Source organism: Castor canadensis, chromosome 8 (genome assembly GCF_047511655.1).
Source record: "Castor canadensis chromosome 8, mCasCan1.hap1v2, whole genome shotgun sequence".
Taxonomy (NCBI): domain Eukaryota; kingdom Metazoa; phylum Chordata; class Mammalia; order Rodentia; family Castoridae; genus Castor; species Castor canadensis.
Genome location: NC_133393.1, coordinates 94,401,353 through 94,411,010, shown reverse-complemented (window position 1 = coordinate 94,411,010; position 9,658 = coordinate 94,401,353). Strand labels below are relative to the sequence as shown.

General features: G+C 32.1%; 1 pseudogene; it reads right to left on the bottom strand.

Annotated features, from left to right (window-relative positions):
* Positions 1-7,435: 7,435 nt before the first annotated feature.
* LOC109675062 (olfactory receptor 6C3-like) lies at positions 7,436-8,383 on the bottom strand (annotated as a pseudogene).
* Positions 8,384-9,658: the final 1,275 nt, after the last annotated feature.

Sequence of the window (9,658 nt, the reverse complement as noted above, 5' to 3'; positions counted from 1 at the left end):
TCTTCAATCCCTTATTTACCTGTTTTTCTTATTCTTTCCAAACCTCTAGGAGGTAGCACAAAGAAGAAAGCTGAATTGAGGATTAATCCAAATCCAAGTGCAGAGCTGGAATGTTGCTGAAAGTGTACACAATTTCCACCTTCAAGGGAAATTTAAAGTCATCTGATAGTAACAATGATCCTTTAATTTTTCTTTACAGAGAAAAACTTTCTAATTAAGACAGATTATAAGTATCAAAACTACCATAAGAAACCATCTTATCCAAGTTAGAAAGGGTATTGTCAAAAATACACAAACAAAAGCTTGTGTGGAGGGAAAGGTACTCCCCTATACATTGTTGGTGGGGTATAGATTAGTACAGCCACTATGGAGAACAGTATGGAGATTTTCAAAATCCTAAATAAAGAACTACCATTCAACCCAGCTATACAACTCTTGCGTCAAAGAAATGAAATAAGAACACAAAAGAAAGTCTTGTATTTTCATGCTTATTGTGGCATTATTCACAGTAGCTAAGATTGGAAATAGGCACATGTGCACAACAGCTGAAGAATCAATAAAGAATATGTGTTGTGTATAGAACACATTATTTTCAGCCATAAAGTAGAATTCAATGCAGTCATTTTCAGCAAAATGAACGGAAATGGAGGACAGTAAATTAAATGAAATACATCAAACAGAAAAACAAGCACCACATGTTCTAAAACTGGCACAATGATTACTAAGGATTAGAAAGCATGCAGATATGTTGGGGAGAGTGGAAGTAGGGCAAGTAGATATGATCAATATGTTCTGTACATACATATGAAAATGTCACACCAGTCCCCATTAATATGTGCCAATAACATATTATTTTGTTATCCCACAGCTTGAAGTGGTAGAGTAGGGATATATAATCAGACATTTCTGACACCAGTAGTACCTTTCAGAGACATGCCTATGAAGTGTCTTCCCAAATAGAATCAATTTTGTGCCATTGTCCCAATCTTTACACAAGCTTCCCTTTTGGCAAAAGTTTAAACACATTGAAATTTATCAAAATGGGAAGGATGCATTATATTTAAAAAGTGATTATATTGTCCTTACATGTCTATCAATTTTTAAAACATTGAGCACATTTTCCAACTGTTGGTACCACCTCATTGGAAGTCAGAAATATTGAAGCCATCTCCATGAGCAGCCTCAGGTGACCGGGATGAAAGGTGAGACAGCATAGAAAGCAATGTAAAGGAGAGAGGGAGTGTAACAGTTAATAAGGTGAATATGGTTGATGTAATTCTTATACTTGAATGAATATCAAATGTTAAAATTATTGAACTGGTCATTAGAAGGGGATTAAGGTAGAAATGGGAAAAAAAGAGGTGATGAACCAGTTTAGGTTATAATACATATACACATGGAAATGTCACAAAATAACACCCTGTACAGCTATCTTAAATTAACAAAAATGTCATTATTTACAAAAACAGATCACAAGAAGGGAAAACAGGTCCTTTCTGGTGGGTTGGTGCCAGTGGGGAGAGAAAGGATATGGGGAAAGGGTGAATATAGTGCAAATATTGTGCACCCATGTATGTAATTTGAAAAATGAGACCTGTTGAAACTATTTCAGGGATGGAGGGTGAGAGGAGAAAGGAGAATGGAGGAGGATGTAAATTCAAGCATTATATATTTGATATATTGTAAGAACTCTTGCAAGTGCACAACAGTAACAAATAATAAAAATTAAAAACATTAAAAGTATTGAACTTGATATGTATTGTATGTGAATCTCCTATAAAATCTTATTGTATGTATGGGTCATTTTCTAGACCATTACTCTTATTTGACATATTATGCTTTCTTCTTTAAGTAATTTATATTATTTTTCATATTTGAGAATTTCTCCAATAAGAGAGATAAGCCATCTCCAAGAAAACTTGTATTAATAGTTTTATTTATTTGTTTGGATTTTAAAAATAAATTTTAATGCTCGTACTTTTCAAAAAATAATGTTTGAGTAATATTGTCCTATATATGGACATAGGAAAGAATGAAGATATGTAATTTTGAGTACAATCTACTTACTAGTTCTGAACAAATCAATCATCTGTGCTTAGTTTTCAAAATATGTAAGTGTATACTTTCTAGTTCTAAACAAAATAAATCATCCGTGTTTAATTTTCAATGTATATAAGTGTACAGTTTCTTCTTCTGTACTCAAGTAATCTCACAGGATAATGGTGAGCTTGAGGGGTGGGGGTAAGAGAGGAGGTGGGGGGAAGGGGGTAGAAATGACCCAAACATTGTATGCATATATGAATAAAAGAAAAAAAATTATATGTATTTGAAACATCAGGAAAAATGCTTAACAGTTAATGAGTCATGTAGAATTTGTTCAGTGGAGGAAATGTTCCCTAAACAGTGACCCTACACCCTTTGGTATTAGCATGGTGTCCTACATAGTACAATTTCTTAGAGAAATAGTATTAAATATACTACTTCCAAGAGAATTATATAAGAGCAATATTGAACCACAAAAAAATAGGAGGGATTACCTGATTGTGGAGTACCAATCACGTCAAGCAAGTAATTCTGAACTTTGTTCTGTCATGCTGACATGCTTGTAGTAAATATATATGCATGTGGTATATAAACATACATACACACATACATATGACAGACATCAGATCCACCACACCTAGATTATGCTAAAATTTCCTGGGAAATCTATGATTGCTCTGTGCATTCTTTTAAGTTCAGACAGGATCTTATCTTCAAAGCTGTTTACGTATGTTGTAAGAGGTATTCACATACTTGGCAAAATTCCCTATATTGAGAATATTTAAAACAAATGATATCTAAAGGAAGTCACAATTTATCACAAACACACACACACACACACACATATATGTTTAGTGAAAACTTAAAGCATTATTTTTAAGTTACTTTCCTAGCACATTCACAGTTCATATTTTCCAATTAACTTTACCTCTACTCAAGTAGTGTCATCTTACTTCATCAGAATACACTTTTGGTTAAAAGTATAAAATCCTTATAAACCCATGAAATTACAATGTACCATCAAAGATTAGATTAGATTTAGTTTCAGTCTCAACTTCCTGAAATAACCTGCTGATATTGGAGACTCATGTAAAAATATACATTACAATATTACTTTTCCATAGAGAAAAGGTATCAATGGACTGTATTTTAGCCTCGTTTCAGGTTTATCCCTTATCTATTTTTCCTCTTAAGTTTCCTGATAGTTTTAATATTTGTTCTGAATAATAATACTACAGCAACGTTTTTTGCTTATGATTAAAATTTTCTACCTGGAAGATAGAATGAACTGTGAGGAAAGGTATAAATAGGTACAGAAAGGGTTTATGAGAACATCACAAAAATATGATCATTTCTATAGTCAGTCTTCAAGGACCAAAGAAACATTAGTAGGTGATCAATATAAAAAAACTGAGCATGGTACACTAAAATTTTACTTGAACCTATTATGAAAACTCTGGATTGTATTCTTTTGCCAATAAATTAGCCTTAATAAAAATTATCAAGGAATAGAAGGCAATGTTAAATGTGGTGCATATGATCCACAGAGCCTTAAATTGTTCTAAGCATGTATTTGTAGAGGGGATGAAGGATATCTCAACTACTTAACTCATCAATTCAGTTCTTTTCTTCCTCAATGAAGATCCATATATTTTTCCTGGAAGAACATTGCTTAGATTAGTCAGCTCTCATTTCTTTCTACCAATTTTATCAAAATTACTTGTTACTTGCCTTCCAGAGAATCAGTGAGTGATTCAAAAAGCAAATGAACAATGATCCTTAATATTAGTCAAATAAGATAGCTACGTGGTATCATCAGGGATTACATTCTGAATACATCACTGATCTGCCCTTCCCAAATCTGTAACATCCAATGAATATTAACAATGACCCTCCAAATAAATAGGGTATAAAGTAGGCAATTCATTTGGTGGCCAAGATTAAAAAAAACATTTTTATTAAAAGATATATGGAGCAATAAGTATCAAGCGCAGTTCTTCTGAGAGTCTGGCATAAAAGACTTTGTACAGTTCTGTTGTATTTCTGTTGTGTATGTGTGTGTTTGTTGTGCATGCATGTGAGTAAATGTGTGCATGTTTTTCATATAATAATATTTATGTTGTACTAGGTGGACATTTCCATAGTAACCTAGTAACTTTGAACATCTAGTTTTTATATTTTTCAAATTTTCTGTATTTACTTAATTCTTTCTTCCTCAATTAAACTTCATTAAAGGTCATTAAGAAAGTTTTATAGAGCATAGTTCCAAAACTAAAGTTCAACTGATCATGTCAGATTTTTTGTTTCTATTAATGAACTTGAAGAGTTGTTCATAGTTTAGGTTTATATGTTATGGGAAAGAATAATTGTTTAATTCAATCTGTGGGCAACATCTAGCTCAGCTTCATAATTACAGAAAATTTAACTTTTTGCACTGTTTAAGTCCTTCAAGTTATGGGTGATGACACAAGGCTTCCCTTGAGAAGTTTTTGGGCATAAATAAAAGAAGGAATCTTCAGTAGACCCCAGTGATTGTTTAGATAACTTTTTTATTATATTTTTAAACCACTTATTCATATCTGTAAGAGTTTATGATAAATGTTTGCTCAAACCTCACACTTACTCTTCATTAACTAGAATCTATCACTTAAGCAAGGAAGGACAAGGAAATAAACTAATAATAAAATTACAGTACCAAAGCACTGTTAATTTCTTATTCAGGACATTGTATGTTTAATTTTCTAAAGCAGAAAGCGTATAGGTTTTGCCATTGGAGAGGCATAGCATAAAAGTACAAACAGACCTTTTAATGGATTTCTGATTTAGATGAGTTACTTTCCTTAAGTTCAATTTCTCTGCTTAAAATATAAATGAAACATTGAGAATGTATTTGAGGATTAAATGAAATTATATAAATAATTGAGCTGCATAAACTTTGTGGCACATGGACTTTAAGACTAGCTGTATTAATTATTTTATTTTTATTTTGATTGGAATTAATTTCCAACTTTGGGAAGGATATTTGTAGTGGATGTGTTTATTAAAAGTACAATTTAGTCCAGTGACTAAAAACTATCATACTTAACTTACTTATCCTTTATCACACATTTACAAAATCATTATCCTTATTCCTAAATGAGGCATTGAAGTTCAGAGATTAACTTCCATTAATTCATAAAGCTAGAAAATGTTATGTATAATCTGAGTATTTAAAATTAAAATATGTTCCCTTAAAGAGTACTATATAGCTAGTATTTAATTAGAAACACAAAGACACAGAGATAGTAATTTTCTGCTTTTCATTAACACTAAATGAATAAATTGATAAAATAAAGAAAAACATATTAACAATTTTATAAAATTTTTAAATGTCCAATTTCAAGATATAATTCCAGATGTGTTGTAGTGAATCAAAGCTGAAATTAGAGAGAGTTCTACTGCCTTCTCTATGTTCAACTTACCTTTCATTTTCATACAGTTTCACTAATACTCAGAACTGCTAGAAAGGTGAAAATATCAGGCAATGACATGGCTGTAATCCAGGCATACTAGCATTTCTTCAAAAGTTCCCTCTGTTATACTAACTAGTTTCTTTCTTATTGTGAATGATTTTGTTTTAATCTTTCATTTTTATTCAGAGTGGATATCTTTTTTGACTATAGAGAATGGGGAAGAAGCATAAATATAAAATAAAATATATGAGGACTAAAAATGCTTTGGTATGGCTTCTACATAGATTTAATATAGCATGAGGTACCTAATGTTTTATCCATTCTTTCTGGTATTGACTCAAAGGGACTAATTCGGTTAATCAAAATTGCCAGAAGAGGAATATACACAAAACACAGAGGAATATAAAACACAATACACATAAACATTAAAATTGGTAAGGAAGCTTGGGGGACTGTGTCCAGTGAGAGAGAGAACAAAATAATAACAAACAAATAACAGCACACTATATGAAGGTTGTTTCCCCTTGGCATCTTTTTTTGAGATAGACATAGTGACCAAACCCAGAAGTTTAATGTCTAGTATTAACAGGTGTGCAATGCTTCATAATATTTACCAAACTGGGAATCTACTGCATTGAGCCAGAAAATAAATTGACTGCATTATTGCTAGTCTGCTCTCCTTCAAGAATTTTTACTACCATAAAACGCCTAAAGCTTGATAGTTTCTTCCACACAATCTATTGCTCAACAAAAATGAGTGTAGAAGAGTTTCTTCTTTTTACTAATTAATGTTATAATTTATGTGTTGATACGTTATTATTAATTGGTACCTAGCATGAAAAACAAATTATATAGTGATGCTCATATAAGACAGTGGGACTGAAAAACATCAATAACATGTGAAGGACCTTAGCAAAATTAGGCAAAATATAAAAGTAGAGCAAAGACTCTTTTTCAGTTTTTAAATCAGGCTATTGTATTGTATTGTATTGTATTGGCTCAATGACTTTAGTAAAGTCAGTCAACTTTTCTGAGAATCAAGTTACTCTTTATGAAAAAGACACAAGCATGTTGATCAGGCCATAAGAGTGATGATAACTGAATTACATATGTCATACCACATACCTACTCCAAAAGATGTCATGGAATAAGTGCTCTTTATGTGAGAGTATTTTTTAGGAAATCCCTGTCAAATTTCTGTGTTAAATAAGAAAAACAGTGTCTACATACATTTATGTCTGTATTATTTTATTAATACAGACAAGTAGAAGGACATATAAAACTGGATATAACAGTGGTTTCAAAATAATCAGGAAATAAAAAATATTGTAAATTTCAAATTATTCACAAGTAGAAAAGCAAATACCCAATGCTGTTGAATGAATGGAAAGAATTGGACAATATATAGTACATAAGTGATGTTTGTTGTATATATTTAATTCATTTTCAATGTCTTATAATTTATAAATTGGGACTCATTACAGAAGAGAAATTGAAAATGACATTCATTTAAACAGAATTTATTATTGGAAAAATGAAAACAAAAATACTTTTAGTATTAAATGTAACAAGAAAAGGTTGTATGCCTTAAGTCATTGGTTTTCTATTCAGAGGTGTAAATCAAGTTTGGACTACTGGTTTTGTTTCAGCTACTCTGGAGGTAACTGCAAGGGAATCAGAAGTTTCAAATCACACTATGCTACTCAGCTGCAGCCTGTCTCAGAAAAAAGAAAAAAAATAGATAAAAGAATTGTAAATCAATTACATGGAACTAACAGGTAGTTCTAAGGAAGATACAATGTAGTCACTTTCAGCTGAAAAAGAAATCTGACACTAATGAGCTCAGCATTTGAAGAAGGTCTGAGATGGATACAGGAAGATAGAGGGTGATTGAATGTGATTTCTGCTTTATTGAATTCTCACAATGGTATTTATTCATGTCAATACATACTCTCATTTTCTTCTATAAAACACTGTTTATGAACCAGGTCTTTGAAGGTTTGATTTACTTGCTGATTTCTCAAGATATAAATAAAAGTGTTCAACTTGGGAGCAAAGAAGTGTTGAAAACTGCTACTCCTTTGGTCAATGATGCTCTTTCTGTTGCTGAAGGCTATCATACATAAATATACAACTTCCATAAGAGATGGAGATGACAATCCACTGAGAGGAACAGGTGGAGAAAGCCTTTTTTCTCTGTGTGGCAGATGGAATTCTCAACATGGTGGTCATGGTGCATATGTAGGACAGAATTGCTAATGCCAGTGTGAACAACAGAGTAACAAAGGCAAAGTAAAAGCCAATCCTCTCCAACAGCCATGTGTCTGAAAATGAGAGCTGGTAAAATAGGAAATAGTCACAAGAGAAGTGATCAATGACATTGGAAGCTCAGAAATCTACCTTGAGGATAAGCATGAGTGGTGTGAAAATGGTCAGAAATCCTGCCAGCCAAGAAGTGAAGACAAGAAGGGTACAAATTTACCTATTCATGTTGGTGGTGTAAGGCAGAGGCTTGCAGATGGCAACATAACGATCATAGGACATTGCAGTCAGAAGAAGGAATTCAGACATACCATGGAGATGAAGAAGAATAATTGAGCTAAACAGTTGTTATAGGAAATGGTCTGGACCTTAGTAATTACTGACCAGAAAAATCTATGGATGGAAACACTCATGAATATAATTTCTAAGAAGGAGAAATTCTGTAGAAAGAAATACAAAGGAGTCTTTAGATGTGAATCCAGCGATGTCAGCATGATGATGGTTAGGTTTCCAGTGACACTTAATAGATAAGTCACAAATAAAAAGATAAAAGTTACAACCTGAAGTTCTGGGTTGTCTGATATGCTCAAGAGTATAAACTCTGGGATCACAGTGTGGTTTCTCATTCTGATTATTTCTTTTACAATATCTGTGGTGGAAAAAAATAAGATATTGAATTTAATGTAAAACAAGTGAATATTGGCAATGAAATATAGTGAACAGCTCTTTTCCTATTGGAATTTTGTGATATGTGATCCCTTTTACTAAAGAAAAAATGTATACTCAGCCTATAGTAGAAAAGTAAGCATGTTCACAGGTCTACATGTAAAAGTCATCATCAATGATTCTTCATGAAACTTCTTCAAATAATCAAATTTTCTTTGTGGTATACACATTAGAGTAACAGATTTCTACCATATTTATTTGCACTGTTGTAGTTTGAGTATTTGGAACTTGTTTTACATTTTCTAAGATTGTTTGCTTTTACATCTGAAATTTAAATTTTACTTTTAGTTCTGATGTCATTTACAAACTTAAAAATTTTCTTTGGTGGAAATTCACAATTCATACCTGCTAGGAAGTTGCTGCACGAGAAAGGGCTCAGCACTCTTTTTTTTCAGTAGGATGTCATGCTTTTCCCTGGACTGCCTGGAGTGTAATCGTTCTCATGATTCTTATGTAGCTGGGATGACAGGTAAGCACCACCAGACTGAGTGTTATATTGTTGTTGAGATTAGATCTCACAAAATTTTTGACTGGGCTGGCCTCTAACTTGATCCTTCTTGTCTCAATCTCCCATGTAGCTGGGATTACAGATGTGAACCACTGCTCCTGGTACAATTAGTAATTTTTATAAATATTGTGATAAGTTTTATTCTTAACATGTATTCTTTGAAATATAACTATGGAACTAACTGCATTTGTGGTAGAAATACATTGCCTAGAGCTGCCTTGCTTGTAAGCAAGGGTAAAGTCCTTAAATATGGGAAAGAAAGTAGAAATCAGAGAAATTAATATGCAAATGGACCTGAAAATATAGTTTTACAACATACTATTGCATTTATGTCTTTGACTTCCATGTTATTATATTTAGTAATTGACTTTTTGTGGTTATTCACTTTGTTTTATTACTCTTAAAAATGAACTTATAAGGCAGTTCTTTATGCCATAATACAGCATTGATTCCCTTACCAAAGACTAATTAGACTAAATAAAACTTTCAGTATGGTTTATATCATAGAGACCTTAAGGCTTTGAAGTGTAACAGAGATGACTTCTGTCTGTCATATTCTCCTTATAAGTGGAGAGTAGCATTTTGTCTATGATAAGTTATCAGTTTATTTTTTTATGTGACTTTCTTCATTTAACATAAAAGAAAGACATGTGACAATAGTTATCCT